We start from the raw sequence: 20,466 nt of genomic DNA on the forward strand, positions 1-20,466 counted from the left end.
ATCCTACTAACTACTGAGCCACCGTGCTGCCATTACAGATAATTGAAGTAGTTTATATGCACTTGATTTATTACATAATCCAGATTACACAGTCTGTTACTGTTCAGTTCTGCTCATTGAAGATTAAAAGACAGATTCAACTGATCATTTACGACCGTCCATCTTATAAATCTCACATGGGTCAGTTTCAGCAAAACACACTAGTTCAGCCATTTGTTTCGTCTTGAGAGTTGGTGAATGTTTCTCATTTAGGATCATGCATGCGCATGTAAAGTATTGTCAGAAAGATTGGTTTTGGGAAGGCTGTACACATTTGTGTTGGGTCAAAGTGACACTCGCTGACCCCCATTGACTTCCATTCAATTTGCTCACAGCCAGCACTTCATGCCAGATTTCTTTTGCATTTTTTATACTGTCATTTGCATGGAAATGAATGCAGGTCAACTTAACCCCCAACGCAGAAGTTATGCTCTCTCCTGAAAACAACAGGAGGCTTTTAAAGAAACAGTGTGGAAATACAAGTCGATCCACACCACTTGAAACACTGGGCAGACTTTTCTTTAAATTCGGTGGATGTGTATCGTTTATCCACTGAAAACATATACAGTTGAAGTCAGAATTTTTAGCCCCCTGAATTATTCGCCCTCCTGTTTATTTTTTCCCCCAATTTCTGTTTAACAGAGAGCAGATTTCTTCAACACATGTCTAATCATAATAGTGTTAATAACTCATCTCTAATCACTGATTTATTTTCTCTTTGTCATGATGACAGTAAATAATATTAGACTAGATATTCTTCAAGACACTTCTATACAGCTTAAAGTGACATTTAAAGGCTTCACTAGGGTAATTAGGGGAACTAGGCAGGTTAGGGTAATTAGGCAAGTTATTGTAAAAGAACTTAAAGGGCTTAAAGGGGCTAATAATATTGACCTTAAAATAGTGTTTTAAAAATTCAAAACTGCTCTTATTCTAGCCGAAATAAAAAAAATAAGACTTTTTCCAGAAGAAAAAATATTATCAGACATACTGTGAACTTTTCTTTGCTCTGTTAAACATCATTTGGGGAATATAAAAAAATAAATAAAAAAAAAGTGAAAGATGGGTGAATAATTCTGACTTCAACTGAACATTATGAACCAAATATTGTAATTTGTTAAAGTTAACTTGTGTTTGTTTTTCTCAAAGTTTGTTTTAACTGGTTCAGTTTAAACTTTAACATTTAATTTATCCTAAAAAATAATAAATAAAAGAACAAAGCAAATTAAGCAAAATAATAATAATTCATTTTATTTGTAAATGGCGCCTTTCTAGACACCCAAGGTCACTTTACAATAAGCATCAACAGCCATGCTAAAACAAATTTAACATTACTAAAAACAATCATTGACCAAACGGGTTAAAACACAATAGTGAATATAAAAGACATGATAAAAAAAATGTTAAAGAAAAGCCTGCTTAAAAAGATGGGTCTTTAGACAGGATTTAAAAGTGTGAAGACTATCACTGCTCCTTACATCTAAAGGATCTGTCTCCCATTGTGCTCAATCGAGTGCGAGGTGTTACCAGGGTGGAGCTGTTGGCTGATCTAAGGGTACGAGAAGGGGTGTAGATATGGAGAAGTTCAGTCAGATATTAAGGAGCGAGATTATGAAGTGCCTTGAAAGTTAGAAGTAATATTTTAAAGTCAATACAATACATTACTGGAAGCCAGTGAAGCTAGGAGTGGTGTGACATGCTCGTGAGATGAGGTGACACGAGCTGCATGGTTCTGAACCAGTTAGAGTTCACGGAGAAGTTTGGAAGGAGGTCCAGAAAGAAGTGCATTACAGTAGTCAAGACCTGAAGTAACTAATGTGTGGATGAGAATGGCTGAGTTATTAGTTGTGAGAGAAAGGCGGAGATGAGTGATATTACGCAGGTGGAAATATGCTGTACAGTTAATATTACTGATGTGACCTTCAAATGAGAGTGAGCTATCCAAGATGATACCCAAACTCTTAACCTGCAGAGGGGGAAAAATGTGCTGTTATCAATGTCCATAGTGAAATGATCAGCTTTATCCAAAACTAAATATTTCAGATTATTTTCTTTACCCCATTGGCAGATTATTATTATTTTTTACTGATTATTTCTGAAAACAAAACAATACATTTTGCTTGTCTTGAAGTTGATTTAGGATTTTCTTTAAATATTTGGGTTAGACACAAGACAAAAACTCTACATAATAAAAGCTTTCTTTTGCAGTGAAGATAAGCATTATAAAAGTGTGTGTCGCTTGCACGGATCATTGTCAGGTTTGAGTCTGTTCAATATTAACATGGTTCAGTTGGAGCTTTATAGACATTGGTCATCTTGGATATTACTGGAAAAATCCCATTTTGTGTTACAACAATGAAAGCGATGCTGATTTATATGAAGCAGCCCACAGGACGTCAACATGACGTCAGATTGATGTTGTACACCAACGTCGTGGGACATTGCATTTTAGGAAATGAAAATCGGGTTGATGTCAGAAAACAACATCAGGCCAATGTCAGCGTCTAACTTCGGACAGACATTGAATTTTGGTTACTTTCCAACAAACCAACACCAGGAGAACTTGCAAACTCCACACAGAAATGCCAACTGACCCATACCTGTCATTTTTTCCCAGGATTCTCTCGTATTTCTGTTTTGTCATTTCTCTCGGAAAACTCATGTAATTTCAACCCCCCGCCCCGACCCGGTCCTCAAATTTTAAGTACAGTCTGTAACACCCCGGGTCATCAACTTTGGTATTGCATCCGGTTGCAGTGGTCACACGAAACCCAGTGCATAGTACAGTTACTTACCCTGTACTAGCTGTATTATTCAGACACCTGATTTCCAGTTTACCGGATTTTCGAGATAAATGTTGGCAGGTAGACAACTGACCCAGCCAGGACTCAAACCAGCGACCTTCTTGCTGTGAGGCCACCGTGCTAACCACTAAGCCACTGTGCTGTCACTGTCATTCTTGTGCTAATTGGTGAATCTGACTTTTGTTAATGAAGCAGTAAAGCATGGATCCTTGTATCAAGGCACAGTCTGAGGGGAACATACACATTTTCAGATGAATGTCTCAAGATGAAAAACACCCTGACCTCTTCAGCAGCTCATAATGAATCCATTTTCCATGAGGGTGGACACAATCGAGTCCGTTTCTCTGGCTCAGATGTTGTTTAAACAGCTGACCGCTGCATGTCTAAAATTTCCTTGTGTACAGTTAGCATCCATCTAATGTGGACATCTGCACAGGGCTGCGCTTCAGTAATGCAATGATGCTGTGGATTAGAGCAGTGACATAAACGGCTGAGCGTGAAGTTTGACCGAATGTGGATTTGTGGTTCAATAATTGAGATACAGGCTGATATGCAACACAGAGCTGTTTAAACCTATAAATAACTAACATATAATACTATATATACTACTGTACACACAGCCTAATAGCTGATTTACACTTCTGCATCAAGTGCTTGCGTATTCACGCTGGTAACTACACATCGCAATGTCATGTATCGTAAGTTCTGTGATTGGTCAGCTTGGTATCGGTGACGAGTGTGGGTGGCGCTGAGAGCCGCAAACTCGTTGGAGTGAGTGTTTCCATGTGTGGAGTCTCGTGAAGGAGCTCCAGATGGAAACTGTTGTTTGGTGTTCACCTTCTGATTAAAGGCTGATTTATACTTCTGCGTCAAACACCGGCGTATGCTATGGCGCTGACGCATAGCCCTTCGCCGTGGCCGTCGGCGTCACTGACGTGCACCTCTCAAAAAATGTAACTACACGTCGCAACGACGCGTAGCGTAAGCTCTGTGATTGGTCGGCTTGGTAGCGCTGACGAGTCTGGGCGGGACCGAGAGCCGCGTGAATGGCGCGAGCGATTGTTTACAAGTGTGGAGTCCCGTGAAGGAGCACCGGATGGAAAGTTTTGTTTTGTGTTTACCTCATAGTTAAAGTTGCTGCACGTCCGCCGGTTCCTGCCTCAAAATGAGCGAGTTTGAGCCACTTGTACATCCCGGAAGTGTTCAGGAAAAGCTAAAAACCAGAGAAGAAACTCGACACAGAGGAACATTTACACCTCACTGCCAACTAGCGTTTCAGAAGTGTTAATACAGACCGACAGAGACAGCAGCAGAACTATAAATGCACAGCCACGAGCGTTGCATGCGCCGTGGGTTACGCCGGTCACTTGACGCAGAAGTATAAATCAGGCTTAAGGCTCTATTTACACTAATGTGTTTTCGTTTTAAAACATGTAAGTTTTGCTACGGTTACGCCATCCGTCCACACTAGTTTTCGAGCACTGAAAACGGAGCGTTTTGGAAACACTGGAAAGGCTGTTTTCATTGTGAAGCGCTGCTGCTCCATCTCAGTGTGGATGAGGGAAAACGGAGACGTCTGAAAACGGAGGCGGGGCTGCTGAGATTCGCTACCTGATTGGTGCTTTTGTGTCATTGCGTATCCTTCCCTTATTCGTCAAGCCCCCATCACATGACTATAATACATGGCTTTAACGCTACCGGAAGACAGTACTGTAAACAACAACATGGGCACAGAAATGGGAGCGCTGTTTGCACTATTGTCTGTTTTAGGCAGCATTGTGCAGTTATTCATTTGTTACGTTTAGTAACAACACAGCCTTGTCGTCTGTCCACAAAAACACCTTTCTTGCTTTCTTCGCCATCACGTTTATTGTTCAACCGGCGTTTGTCGACTAACAATAACCAAATGCAGAGCGAGACGCATGCTTCCTGTTTATACTAAAACGCGCATGCCCAGAGCGCGCGAATGGTCACGTGATATACGTTTTTGGTGGCGTAGTGTGGACGTAGATATGTTCAGAAATGCTAGTGTGGACGCGGATCGTTTTTGATCTAAAACGGCGTTTTAAAAATAAAACACACTAGTGTAAACGGGGCCTAAAGTTGTTGCATGTGCGCCGGTTCCTGCATCTGAATTAGTGAGTTTGAGCTACTTGTACATTAAGGTAGAGTTCAGAAAAAAACAAAAAACCTGCAAAAAACACTCGACACAGAGGAACATGCTATCAGCTAGAGTGGATTTTTTTAGCAAATAGCAAAAGTGCATTCAGATATGCTCTTAATGTTTTCTGCGCCCTGCGCTTTGTGCATGGATCATCAAAATAGAGCCCCATGGCTGAAAATCAGCATTACTTAGAGGTGAGGGGCACTACATGGGCCAAACCGATTTAAACCTCTGGCCCCACCCCTAGATCCGCCCCTATGTGAGGAGTTTGTAATGTAGTGTCTATGGGGGCAGTCAGTTAAAGGTTGTTTTGTCATCTGTCTGGCGTTATCAGTCTCACACTATTATTTTATTTTTCTGAAAGTCTTGAAAACACCATCGTTGAGTTTTGATTTTATTATTTGGTCAAACAGCAAATCAAAAAATGCATTTGTTGTACTCTCCCATTCACTCTGCTCCGAGTTCACCAACTAAAACTTGCTGCTGAGAAACCCTGGAAATGTGTAAAGGCTCCATTAATGCTCACAAAATCCCCTTTTAAACCTAGAGGAACGTGTGTTATGCGATGGGATGTTAAAAACAGCCTTCATTCGGAGCTGTGAGCAGGATAGGGTTTCTCTTTCAATATCTGCACGCATGCACACCCTTTTCTGGGATGTTTAGAGGATCAGATCTTCCCCTTTAAAATTAAAGTGATTTCCTGTGAATTAATTTGTCATTTTCATTTATGTAACACACCCGAGGATGATAAAGTTACATCAGTGTAAGTTTGTTTTCACATGTAAACAGTATTCATCTGTAGGTCTAAACTGTGCATTGCATGTCATTTATATATGATGACACTCCTGGTCCTGTCGAATCCCAAGTGGGATGAAATCACACAAGGATAGTTTGAGCTCTAATGGACTTATCTAGTACTAATGTAACAGAGATATCTGTGAGCTGAGAACGTAGACTGCTGAAATATGTCTCTCATAGAGAACTTTATGAAAGCTAAGAACCAGCTCCTCACATAACTGAGTTCTTAATGCCTACATGCACGCACACACACACACACACACACACACACACACACACACACACACACACACACACACACACACACAATACATATATTGGTGCAAATGGTATTACTTACATCCAATATAGTTAGTTAGTTAGTTAGTTAGTTGGTTAGTTGGTTTGGCTGGTTAGGTACTTAGTCGATTAGTTGGTTATGCAACTAGTTAGTTAATTAATTAGTTAGTTAGTTAGTTAGTTAGTTAGTTAGTTAGTTAGTTAGTTAGTTAGTTAGACTGGTTAGTTACTTAGTCAATTAGTTGGTTATGCAACTTAATTAATTAATTAATTAATTAATTAATTAATTAATTAGTTAGTTAGTTAGTTAGTTAGTTAGTTAGTTAGTTAGTTAGTTAGTTAGTTAGTTAGTTAGTTAGTTAGTTGGTTGGTTGGTTAGTTGGCAGGCTGGCTGGCTGGCTGGCATTCAGTTAGTTAGGCCTGTTAGTTGGTTGGTTGATTATAAATCAGTATTTGTATTTTATAAACTCAATTGGTTAGTTAGTTAGGTAGTTAGTTAGTTAGTCAGTCAGTCAGTCAGTCAGTCAGTCAGTCAGTTAGTTAGCTAGTTAGTTAGTTAGTTACTTGGTTAGTTAGTTTGGCTGGTTAGTTACTTAGTCAATTAGTTGGTTATGCAACTAGTTAGTTAGTTAGTTAGTTAGCTAGTCAGTCAGTCAGTCAGTCAGTTAGCTAGTTAGTTAGTTAGTTAGTTAGTTAGTTAGTTGGTTAGTTAGTTTGGCTGGTTAGTTACTTAGTCAATTAGTTGGTTATGCAACAAGTTAGTTAGTTAGTTAGTCAGTCAGTTAGCCGGTTGGTTGATTATGAATCAGTATTTGTATTTTATAAACTCAATTGGTTAGTTAGTTAGTTAGTTAGTCAGTTAGTCAGCCAGTCAGTCAGTCAGTCAGTGAGTTAGTTAGTTAATTAGTTAGTTAGCTAGTTAGTTAGTTAGTTAGTCAGTCAGTCAGTCAGTCAGTTAGTTAGCTAGTTAGTTACTTGGTTAGTTAGTTTGGCTAGTTAGTTACTTAGTCAATTAGTTGGTTATGCAACAAGTTAGTTAGTCAGTCAGTTAGTCGGCTGGTTGGTTATGAATCAGAATTTCTATTTCATAAACTCAATTTGATTGGTTAGTTACTTAATTAGCTACCTATGGACAGGGTAAGTAAATGCCACAAACATGTTGAGTTGGTTACTTAGTTAACTAGTTATGCACACATATGGTTAGTTAGTTAGTTAGTTAGTTACTTATGTATTATTATTTCTATTTCATAAACTCAGTGTGAATGTGTGCGCATTTGTTTATGTATTTGTGTGTGTGTTCTGCCCATTTACTCCTTCAGCAGAAAAAAGAAGATAAGATCCTGAGGGGAAGAAAAAAATATTACACACACACACACACACACACACACTCTCTCTTTCTCTCTTCTCTGGTACGTTTGAAATGAACACCTTGCCGGCGAAAGTGCTGCATAATGAAAACAAAATAATTAAAATCTGACACAGACTCGCAGACACATCCTCGCTAAAGCCTTCTGACTGATGCTTTAGTTTTACAAGACAGTTTGCAAGCGTCTTTAACCTGCGCCGGGTTAGAGAGAGATCTAATCAGCCGTCTGAAAACACTTCCCCGGAGAAACGCTCTTGAATATGAATGCTGGCTGTCAGAGGCGCTCTGCTAAGACCAATACAAGGCTTAGCGAGAAGAAAGAGCTCTAACCAGGGTAATGTGTAAAAATAGCCTTTCATGTCAAGTCGATGTCCCAGAGCAAGATTAGGATTGCTGCGAGCGTGTTTGACTAGTCATCGGATTGCCTGGGGAACATCTGCAGGCTAAATCCACTGCTTCAACCCTCATGTCTTCAAAAGCCTTCAGAGGAAATTAGCCTCTGCTTTAGAGGAGAAAAAGCCATGTGCAGCATTTACACCACTAATTGATCACAGGAACATTCACATTCACAGCCGATGCAAGACCTCGGCAGACAACTATCAGCCTCAAACAGCTTTGCTTTTATTTCGCAAGCGTCTCATCTGCTCTGTAACGTTACCAACTCAGACTCATTCTGAAAACGTAGTCCAGCGGACGTTTCTGGAGACCGCGAAATACGTCCCGGGAGGTACGTATTTGTGCAGTTTTTGTTATCCGCTAGAGGCCACTGTGCGCGCTTTTTTGTATCTCGAACGTCTCTCGCGAGTGCCGTTCGCGCCCGCGCTGTTCTCGCGTCATCCCACCAGAGGCCGCTGTCTGACTGACCGAATGATTGACTGCACGACCGGCCAATCGGCTGACCCACCCTCCTCCTTCCCTGAACACAACCAGTTTTACTGATTGATCCGCCCGCCCGCTCACTTAGTCAACAAGTTAGTTAGTTAGTTAGTTAGTTGGTTGGTTGGTTGGTTGGTTGGTTGGTTGCCAGGCTGGCTGGCATTCAGTTAGTTAGTCGGTCAGTCAGCTGGTTATGAATCAGTATTTCTGCCTCATAAACTCAATTATTTACTTAGTGAATTATTTACAAATGCAAATAGTTAGTAAGTTAGTTAGTTAGTTAGTATCACACACTTTTAGTTGATTATTTACTTAGATGAATATTTAAGCACACAGATGGTTAGTCAGTTAGTTAGTTAGTCAGTCAGTCAGGCTGGTAGTCAGGTAGTTAGTTAGTCGGTTGGTTGGTTATGAATCAGTATTTCTATTTCTTAAACTCAGTTTGGTTGGTTAGTTACTTAGTCAATTATTTACATTTGTTAATGTAGTTTGTAGTTATAGTTTGTTAGTTGGTTTGTTTTGTTGATTGGTTAGTTATTATCACACACATGCTTAGTTGGTCATTTACTTAGTTGAATATTTATGCACACAGATGGTTAATCAGGTAGTCAGTCAGGCAGGTAGTTAGTTAGTTAGTTAGTCAGTCGGTTGGTTGGTTATGTATCAGAATTTCTACTTCATAAACTCACTTCCCTAAACCCGAGCAACAATTTAGAAATGCAGTCTAGAAAAAGAAAAGCCCTCGTCTGTTCTTTTTTTTTCTTACCATATTTTCGGATTTCACCACGTTATGAACTCGTTCGCTTTATTTTTTGGATTCTGTTTTTGTCTTACCTGGTTTCTGGAACCGCTCATCCCCGGACTCGAACCCGGACGCCTTTGTCAACTCCTGCTCTCTGGATCTAAAGTCCGCCGACACACACGATAAGCTGACCGAACAAACTGACTGCAGCGGGAAAGCCCTCCACACGGAGGCAAGCGGTCAGCCGGCAAGCGCAAAAGGGAACGGCGTCACACCGCCCCGTAGCGTTCGCTTAAAAAAATTAAATGCAGCCAAACGTACCTCTCGGGAGGTATTTCGTGGTCTCCAGAAACGTCCACGGGACTACGTTTTCAGAATGAGCCTGGGTTGAACATTACACATTGCTTGCTTTTTGAATTGAGCTTAACTTGTTTCGCAATTGATGAACCTTGCAGAATCAGTTCTTAAGAAGCAAAACAGACTAACTTACTCACTCCCAGGGCTGTTTATATCGAAGTTCAAATTTATCCGCTCCGTGTTGGTGTTTCATAACATCTCCGTTTTTCAAGGTGGGTCATTATCCAGGCGCTCAACCCCCAACCTGGAGGACCAGGGCATACACTCATATAGGCAGTTTAGTTGATCAGTTCCCCTATAGTGCATGTGTTTGGACTGTGGGGGAAACCGGAGCACCCGGAGGAAACCCACGCCAACACGGGGAGAACATGCAAACTCCACACAGAAACACCAACTGACCCAGCCGGGACTTGTACCAGCAACCTACGCACTGTGCCACCGTGCCACAAAACAGACAGACAAATAAATCTGACCCCACACATATCTGTTAGTTAGTTAGTTAACTTCTTTATTGATTGGAACAGGACCTGTATCAGTCAGGAACACCCATGCGATGTGTTGCAGATGCACAAACACTGTAAAACAATTAAAGTGCACATGTAAATCATCTGCATTTCTGTCGCGCCGCTGTGAAATCTGCTGATGCAACTTTATTATCCACTCCAGAAGTGACATTATTGGACTGTGTTTCTGGGACGGAGCGCAAACACAGCAGGAGCAGTCAGGAGCGCTGAACTCATTTGGCTTTGTTTCATTTCAAGCGCTTTAATCAGGCAAGTTTAATCTTTGAAAATGTTTTTATTTTGCAGCTCTGAGGAGAACTGAAACCACAGCGAGGCAGAGCAGGGTAAGAGGAGAAACCACACGCATGAAGAAGACGGAGAAGAGCATGAGTGATGAGGTTTATTGATGATCACAAATGTTGATCTGCTGGGAAATCCCTCACACAGTCCTGAACAGACCTCAGCCTTGGAGAACACACACACACACACACACACACACACAAATAAAAATAAATGCTGAGGTTAAAGTGTCAGGGTGGGAATAATTCAGCTGGTGTTATTGAGTTAGGGAAACAAGCAAAGTCAACACTAAAAGATTCAAAATAGATTCACACTAAATTATTCACACCAATTAATCCTAAGGCATTTTAAACAGATTCACACCAAATGATTCAAAATAGATTCATACAAAATGATTCTAAATAGATTCAAATTAAATGATTCTAAATAGATTCACATGAATTGATTCTAAATAGATTCATACTAAATTGATTCTAAATAGATTCACACTAAACTGATTCATTACTGAATAGATTCAATACTAAATAGACCCACAGTTTACATTAAATGATTTTAAATAGACTCACAATAAATGATTCTAAATAGATTTACATTTAATGATTCTAATTTGATTAACAATAAATGACCCAAATAGATTCACATACTAAATAGAAACTATACTAAATAGGTACTAGATAGATTCAATACTTTATTAGACCCACAGTTTACATTAAATGATTCTAAACAGATTCGATCGAAGGACTTTAAATATGTTCATAATAAATGATTCTAATTAGATTCACGTTAAATGATGTTATATAAATGCATATAAAATAAATTCACATTAAATTATTGAAAACCAATCCTGAAGGATTCTAAACAGATTCACACCAAATGATTCTAAATAGATTCATTAAAAAAATTCCAAATCGAATCACACTAAATGATTCTAAATAGATTCACACTTCACATCAAATAATTCTAAACAGATTCATGCTAAATGATTATAAACACATTCACAATGAATGATTCTAAATCGACTCACAATTTACATTAGATGATTCTAAATAGTCACACTTTTTGATTCTAAAGACTCACCCTAAATAATTCTAAATAGATTTAATATAAATGATTTTAAATAGTCACACTAAATGATTCTACATAGATTCACACTAAATGTTTTTAAATAGATTCATTCTAAATGATTCTAAACAGATTCACAATAAATATTTCTAAATAGACTCACAGTTTACATGAAATGATTCAAAATAGATTCACATAAACAGATTTTAAATAGTCACACTAAAGGATTCTAGAGAGATCCAAACTAAATGATTCTAAACAAATTCACATCAATAGATTTTAAATAGTGAAACTAAATAATTCTAAATAGATACACACTAAATATTTTTTAATAAATTCATTCTAAATGATTCTAAACAGATTCATTTTATATGATTCTAAATAGATTCATTCTAAATGATTCTAAACAGATTCATTCTAAATGATTCTAAACAGATTCATTGTAAATGATTCTAAATAGACTAAATAGATTCACAGAGCACATTAAAATATTCTCAACTGATTCACACTGAGGAATTTTAAACAGATTCTAAATAGACTTTTAAGATAATAAATAAAGCAAATGCTTTGCAGTGCCATCCTGTGTGTCCTGTAGACGCCTGATGTAAAACCCTGAGAAGAATCACAGACACTCAAAGCCATGGAGAAAACACAAAAGAGCTTAAGGTGTAGCTGGAGTATAGTGACCTGCAGTCCAGTGTGAATGAGCTGATTAACACACACACACACACACACACACGCACACACACACAAATCTATCAGAGCCGGCGATCTGGAGGAAGAAAATGTTGATTTGATTGGGACGGGCTGCATTGAGGACAGGCAGCCATCCAGAAAGAATGGAGCGATTGATTTTTCCTCCTCTAGAATGAATGAGCGGATCTTCTCAAACCTGAACCTGTGCAAAACACACACACACACACACACACAAAGCCACCAGGAGGAATAGTTTGAGTCTCGGGTTTCCTAATGCAATATTGATGAAAGACGAGAGGAACTTCCTGTCATGCGGCCTTCAGTGAGACGATTTGACTCTGATTTTAACGTGAGTGTGAATGAGGATGAAGAAAACTGAACTGATGTCCAAAGAGAATCTCAGCTCTTATCAATATTTGACCATCACTGTCTGTCATACGGCTCTGCTGCATCATTTGAATCATGTGTGAACGTGAGCCTGGCGGGTCATTGTTACTGTGGATAAGTCTTTTAGGGTCCAGCTTGAGCTGAAAGATGCAGAAAAATAAAATAAAATAAAATAAAATAAAATAAAAAATAAAATAAATTAAAAAATATATAATCAAATAAAATATAATAAAATAAAATATTTTAATGATTGATTGGTTATTTAATAAAAAAGAATAAAACCAAATAAAATGTATAAATTAAGTAAATAAATCATTAAATAAAAAAAATAAATAAATAAATAAATAAATAAATAAATACTAAACATATATGTACACTATGTATTTATGAGACATAAATCATGAGATTTGATCACCATCTGGTTCACTTTTATAAAATTATTTATTTGTTTATTTTATTTATTTACTTTACATTTTAATACAAAAAATATTGTATAAGAAAATTAGATGTTTTTAAATATGTTAATATTTAAATATGTAATTAAATTTCATTCCTTCTTATGGAGCTAATACTAGACATTTTGCACCATTTTATTAATATATTATTTATTTGCAGAATTTAACGAACAATTATATATATACATATATATATATATACAGAACAAGAAATCAGCTGAATGGATTAAAAATGGTTCAAATAAACTGTTTAACTCTTGGAGACCTGTAAAATGAGCCTTACCACCGCAAAACAGACTAAAATGCCAGCCAATCACGATAGTTCACACCCGCCACAAATGTAGCCATATTAGCACACATTATGTCTGATCTTCTGCCTGAAATAAACACACATCACTCCGTCTGCATAGAGGCATAACGATGACTCCTCCATTTCTTCCTTCTTGTTCTGACTCAAGCTTTAAATATAGGAAAATTATGAAATGCTAATGGTCCAATCCAATTCAATTCATTATGCTAAGCTAAGCTAGAAGTGACCCGGCTAGAAAGAGAAATAAGCTGAATGGATTAAAAAATGGTTCAAGTCAACTGTTTAACTCTTGGAGACTTGTACAAATCAAGCAAACACATTAAAACACCCACCTATTTCTACACATTTAGCCATCTTAGCACACATTACGTCTTGTCTTCTGTCTAAAACAAACACATGAGACACTCCGCCTGCACAGAGACATAAATATGACCATCATTTATTGTATTTTGATGGAGGAATAAAGCGACGCAGCATTGATGTGTTTCTGCTTATCAGTCTCCCACAGATCATCATCAGCATCACCATGACAATACGTTTAATTAGCAATGTTCTGCACTATTGATGAAAGCCTCCATACATGAACATACGACACACACACACTTACACACATTCACACGCTCACTCCTCATTCAAAAACCCCTTTATTCAGCTGTCACACAGATCCAGCAGTCAGATAACACACATTTACCTCACAATAGCTCTATTTATTATGAGTTTATTCATGCTGCTGCGGTGGTCTCTAAACTGTGCTACAGTGTGGAAATTTAACACAGCGGAGGTGTGTGTGTGTTTGTGTCTTGTTCTGTGCTCATTATCTTGTGAGATGTTTTCAGAAATAAAACTGTAATCGTTGATATAATAATCATATTTTTGGACAGTTAATCATTTTTACATTTTTTTAACTTAAAATCAATTACTTGTAATTTTGTTGTGTATTTGTGATGTTCATAATAATATTATTAATATTATTATTATTATTATTATTATTATTATTATTATTATTATTAATAATAATAATAATAATAATAATAAACAACTATTGTTATTATTATTATTATTATTATTATTATTATTATTATTATTATTATTATTATTATTATTATAGTTTAATTATTAAAATAATTATTTTTATGGTATTTAAATCGTTATATTTTAATTATAATACTGATAAATAATAACAAAAACTATAATAATAATAATAATAATAATAATAATAATAATAATAATTATACCAGTAACAACAACAACAACAATAATATTAATAATAATAATAATAATAATAATAATAATAATAAGTAATTATAATTATTTTAATGGTATTAAATTGTTATATATTTTTTGATGATGATAAATAAATAAATAAAAATAAATATTTTAGTTTTAATTATTCTAATTATTATTTTAACAGTAATAAATTGCTATATTTTATTATAATATTGATAAATAATATATATTTAAATAATAATAATAACAACAACAACAACAACAACAACAACATTTTTTTTTTCTAAACTATTTTCCAAATGGTTTTCAAGAGATTTAAGCATTATTTTAGCATTATTTCCTTTTGTTTTGTCAAGATAAAGTTGTTTTTTTTTTTTTGCCTGTACTAAACCATATTTATTTATTTATTTATTTATTTATCTGTCAATATAAATGATTTTTTTTTTCTAAATAGAAAATTCCCACTTTTTTCCCACATGATTTGTTTTTATTTGTCTATGTAACTGTAATGGATGAACTGGACAATGGAGATGAGGCTCCATGCGCAGTTTAAAAAGAAGTCATACAGGGAATGGTCAAAAACAGGAGCAAACAGTAGCAAAAAACATTCCAAAATATGTGATCAAAATACCAGCAAATGGTCAGGCTAGGTGGCAAAGGATCAAAACGGTAAACAAGACAAGGATCAAAGAAAGACAAGACAAGGCAAGAAAAACAAGGGAGACCACTTTGTAAAGTTCACTAGTCAAAACAAGACTCAGAAATGTGTGTGTGTGTGTGTCTGAGAGAGAGAGGTGAATATAAAGTTCAGGTAATCAGTCCATTATGAGTTAAGAGCTGTGTGTAATCAGGGGGAATCGGGAACTGGTGTGTGTGTGTAAGGTGCATGGTGGTATTTGTAGTCCAATTCAGTGATACATAGATGTAGATTTCCAGCGATCTGCAAGGATTAGATCTGGTGAGATCAAGGCAATAATAAACCATTGTTGTCCAGGGACTTAATTAACCCACCTAGTTAAGTCTTTAAATTATACTTTATAGTGAATTTTAGTCTCTTCAAAAATAAATAGTAAAATATTATGTACTGTTATTGTGCACAATTAAAATATATTTAGTTTAAACGCTTTTCAATTAAATTTTAGGGTGATCAAAATAGGTTTTAGATGATTAAATATATATTATAGTTCTTACACTTTATTTTTTGCTTCAACTCCAGCAAACTTTTTAATATTTTATTTCAGTTTTTTTTTTTTTTGGTTTGGCATAACTTTAGTTCTTCAACTTAAGATAGTGATTGGAAAAGTGTGTTATTGTCTTCTTCACAGCGCTCGTCTCTTTCATCTGCAATGCTGACAACAGCCTGAGCGACAGTAATTAGACTAATAATAATGGCCATCACCTTAAAATCTGCTCATTTATTTCCAGAGAAATGAAACCGAGGGAGGCAGATCCGCCGCTCACGCAGAGAGAAATCTGTTAGTTCTCGGCGAGTGCTGGATCTGTCAGAGCGTATTTGTTAAAAATAATAAAGAGTTCTTTAATGTGTTTGTATGGGAGGAGAGAGCTGTCCGCTTTCATCATAATCTCAGCTCACCTTTGCGGCAGACGCTCTCTTAACAAGTGCACCGCCAAACTAACTTTGACAAGCTGCAAATTTATGCATTATTATAACCTCCCAATTCCCCACAACTGGCCTTTTGTAGATTCCCTCTGATGTAGTTCACCTTTTTAGTTGAATTGACAGACGTCTACTTTAAACACAGCGCAGAATCAAATCATTAAAGTGCCGAGAGTGACTCTTAAAAGAAAACATATGGGAATATGACCTTTGTCATTCAGAAATCCCTTCAGATTGATGGTGGATTTCATTTTAATGGCAAAGAGTGACTGTGTTCGAACAGGTTTTCTCAATCATTTGCTATTGGCTGAGGAAACCCCAAGCCCCGCCTACACATCTATTAGTGTGCATAAATAGACAGCTGAACCTGAAATGGCCCATTCCCGACATTGACCCACTAATAGACTATCAGTTGATTTGCATATCAATCAATCAATAAATCAATCAAATATTGTTTTTGTTGCAAAACCTCATTTAGGCCATGCCCATCTCACAAATTGTAACTATGATTTAGTGGCTAATTCGAATTAATTTGTAGGATCCAATTTGCGCAATGTAGTACAATATGCTCATCTCCCAATGAAGATTGGGCTTAGGGGCGGGGTTTGGGGCCACGCCTCCTTTTAAAAATCATACATTTTCATACGAAAACTTTGAATTACCAACTAAACTTAGAAAACGTTAAATAGTTACGTTTCCTTGTGAGATCAGGCTGAACCAACAGGGGGCGATAAGAACCCGTCATGCTGCATTCACACTAAACATGGAATAGAGGGGAGGAACTCTGACATTTATTTGTATGCAAAAACCCGGAAGCGAGTTAGCAATTTAGCAGTTCCGGTTCCCTCATCCCAAAGTCAATAGGATTTCAGTTAAATCGCTTAAATAAAGTTGGTGGCTAACACAAACTCAAGATACTTTCACGTTTTATTCTACAACATAAAACACATCAGCTAAAGCACACTCTTGATTTTAGATATCGGGTATGCTTCTTTAAATAGGACGGTTGCTATCAAGTTGCTAAGTAGGACTGCAGGCAATGTCGGAGACATTATACGTCATCGAGCTGATCTGGTCTGGAGTGCAGCTTGCTTGTGTTGGGCGTTTGGATCAGTCTGTTATTTAAGTATTTTCATGAATAGTGTTGTATATTTGTGTGGGTTTCCCCCACAGTCCAAACACATGCGCTATAGGGGAATTGATCAACTAAATTGTATGAGTGTGTATAAATTAGTCTGTATGGGTGTTTCCCAGTACTGAATTGTGGCTGGAAGGGCATCCGCTGCATAGAACATAAGCCAGAACCTGTGGCAGTTAATTTTGCTGTGGTGACCCCTGATAAATAAGAGACCGAGCCGAAGGAAAATGAATGAGTGTTACAACAACTCATGCAGAGTTTAACTTAATATTTCAAGTCAGTTTGTTTAAACGTAAGTTGAAATGACAAGAAGGGTTCATTTGATTTAACTACGCAAGACTTTCTTGTAGGTTTACATTGTAGGGACCCTATGGCCATATTGTACAATGTGTTTCGGAAAATCTTAACCCTTGCCAGAGTTTTCATGTGGACAGGGCCTTCAATCTGCAGATACTTCTTCTCAAGACTTTCTATAATTGATTTTTTTAAAGTATCCTGTGCTTTTCTTTTGATTTGTTGTATTTCTATTTAAGGTGATAGGGGTTATTTCGGATACAGCCCAGGTCTCTTCATTAGGCTAGCTGATATCATTAGCAGTGGTAAGCAGATTAATTAGTGTGTATCTGAAATCGCTACTTAGGGCTATTGGGGGGGAGGGGGGGGTGTTCAGATACATCCCATATCTAAGTTCTTTAGGCTAGCTAACATCAGTGGTGTAAAGAAACAAATTACAAATACCCAAAATCACTGTAATTAAGTAGTTTTCCTCGGTGATTGTAATTTACTAAGTCGTTTAAAGATGTGCATTTTTACTTTACCTTGAGTACATTATAAGTGCAGTATCTGTACTTTTACTCCACTACTTTTCTTTCCACCTACAGTCACAATTTTATTATGTCATGTTTTAGGTTTTAGTAGAAATCAAATCATAGAAGGTAAAATCACATCATAGTTATTTACCTCAAGACATGGGTGATTTATAATTGCAGCAAACTGTTTGGAAGCATTAAACGTGTCCAAGATGTCCAAAATCTACACGCATTGATTCAGAGACTGTCACTGATGAGAAGATGATGGATGTTTACTGTTTGATGACCGAAATTGTGCACTTAGCAGGCACAAGACGTCAACACAACATTGATCGACTTTGCACCTCAACGTTGTGGGGACGTCGCATCTTGTTTGGAAATGAAAATCGGTATTACAGCAGAACCCAACGTCAACGTCCAACCTAAAATCAACCAAAAAGCAACGTCTAATGAGGTTACAGCTTGATGTTGTGTGGACATTACCATTACGATCAGACATTGGATTTCGGTTTCCATAACGGTTTAATAAATGTCAGTATGTGGTGGTTTAAGATGGCTCAATGTTTTTGGTCACTTTCCAACACAACCTAAAATCAACCAAATATCAACGTCACTTGACATCGTTATTGGACATCAAAATAACGTTGTCATTAGACGCTGGCTAGACGTTGAATTTTGGTGACATCACAACCTAATATTAACGTCTTATGACGTTGTGTGCCTGCAGGGCAATAACTAAATGCACTACAGAATGTTACGTTTACACACACACACCCACAAATGACATGTAAATGCATCAGCTTTACACAGCGTAATACTCACTATTCGAGTACTTTTGAAAGGTCTACTTTTACTCATACTCTGAGTAATACTTACCACATATACCTTTACTTGCACTACATCTTTAGGCAAGTAATGCTACTTAAGTATGATTTTTCTAGCCTGATCTCACGAGAAAGCGTAAGTATTTTACGTTTTGCCAGTTTAGTGGCTTATTCACGAGTTCAGTCGTACAAAATTGTACGATTTTAAAAAGGAGGCGTGGCACCTAACCCCACCCCTAAATCCAACCGTCATTGGAGGATGAGCAAATCGTACTAAATTGTACGAACTAGATCGTACGAACTCATACGACTAAATCACCACTAAATCAAAAGTTCCGAATTGCCGTGAGATTGTGTTGGATTTTTCAGTACTCTTTCCACCAGTGACTAACATTAATCCAGGATGTATCCAAAATCATCCCATATACTCTTATTCACTATTCCCTACATTAGTCCATTAATATAATCCACTTAAAAAGTGAAATGTGGGTATATTCTAGCCGTTGAGAGCACACTAGCTTTACATTTGTTATTGTGGTGCATTGTGGAATTGATCGAGAGCACTATGGCTTCAGACACCTCTACAAATGGCTGCCCTGTCAAATAGTGCACTGTTTAAGTCTATAGGGGGTGATTTCAGATACAGCAGTAGTCTCTGCATATTACACACACACACAGGATTTAGATAGATGTTTTTTTTTTTTTACTGTACACTTGTGTTTATGTAAGCCTCCAAATCTCTTTAGGAATGCCGCATGAATGCACCAGGCTTTCTTGGCCATCAACAGCGTATTCACATGCAGCACAAGTGAACGTTTGAAGGCATATCTCCCTGTCAAGCCGACATATTCCTCGCACACTATTTCATCCGGTCAGCGCGCACAAAAAATGAGGTAATGGTCTCTATTATCACCCCTCCCCTCCACACTCTGCAACGGTAAACCCCATCTTCTTCTTCCTCTTCCCGCTATCTGGCTCGACATGATGATGGTTAGTCGGCGCTAATCTGGTAAAGCCAACCTTTAGAGAGGCAGCCGGGACGGGGTGTTGGGTTTGCAGTCTTGCCCCTGTCCACATCCAATGTAAGGTTATAGCAATATCATAATCCCTTCTCAGAGCCCCTTTTTGCGCAGAAGATGATGACTAAATTTCCAGTGTCTTATCACACACTCCCAGGCTGGAACTAGTACAAGGCGTTCTGAGGGAAACACAGCATGAAAAGTGGGGATGAGATGATCAGATTAGCCCTCTATTGGATTTTGTTTGTGGCACTGTGCAATCGGAGTTGAGCAGGCATTGGGTAAAATGCCCGTGGAGATTCAAAAGCCTCCGCTGATTCTTTTCACCCATTTTCTTTCCCGGCTCTTCTTCATGGGGAGGCTCCAGGGGAGGGAAGGTTGAAGAGATGGAGGGGAGGGAGCAAACACATTCAGCACTGGAGGGCTTTGGGTTTCGGGTGGGTGGGAGCTGGACGGCACCATACAGGGAGACGAGAGCGCCTGACCGCGGGGGATATTCAACAGGATGGCGAAAGTGGGATGGGAGGCGTCTGGGAAGACAACCTGAGGCGAAGGTATTGTTGTTGCACCTCAAACCAGCTGAGAGAGGGAGAGAGAGAGGAAAGTGCTGAGATGCTTAAATGGATTTAAGAACAGCAGACTCCCTCAATGCTGGAAAACTGAAGGTTGGGATCGTCTGGTGGGTCAACGCTG

The sequence above is a fragment of the Danio rerio genome, chromosome 16 (assembly GCF_052040795.2).
Source record: "Danio rerio strain M-AB ecotype USA chromosome 16, GRCz13ab, whole genome shotgun sequence".
NCBI classification, from domain to species: domain Eukaryota; kingdom Metazoa; phylum Chordata; class Actinopteri; order Cypriniformes; family Danionidae; genus Danio; species Danio rerio.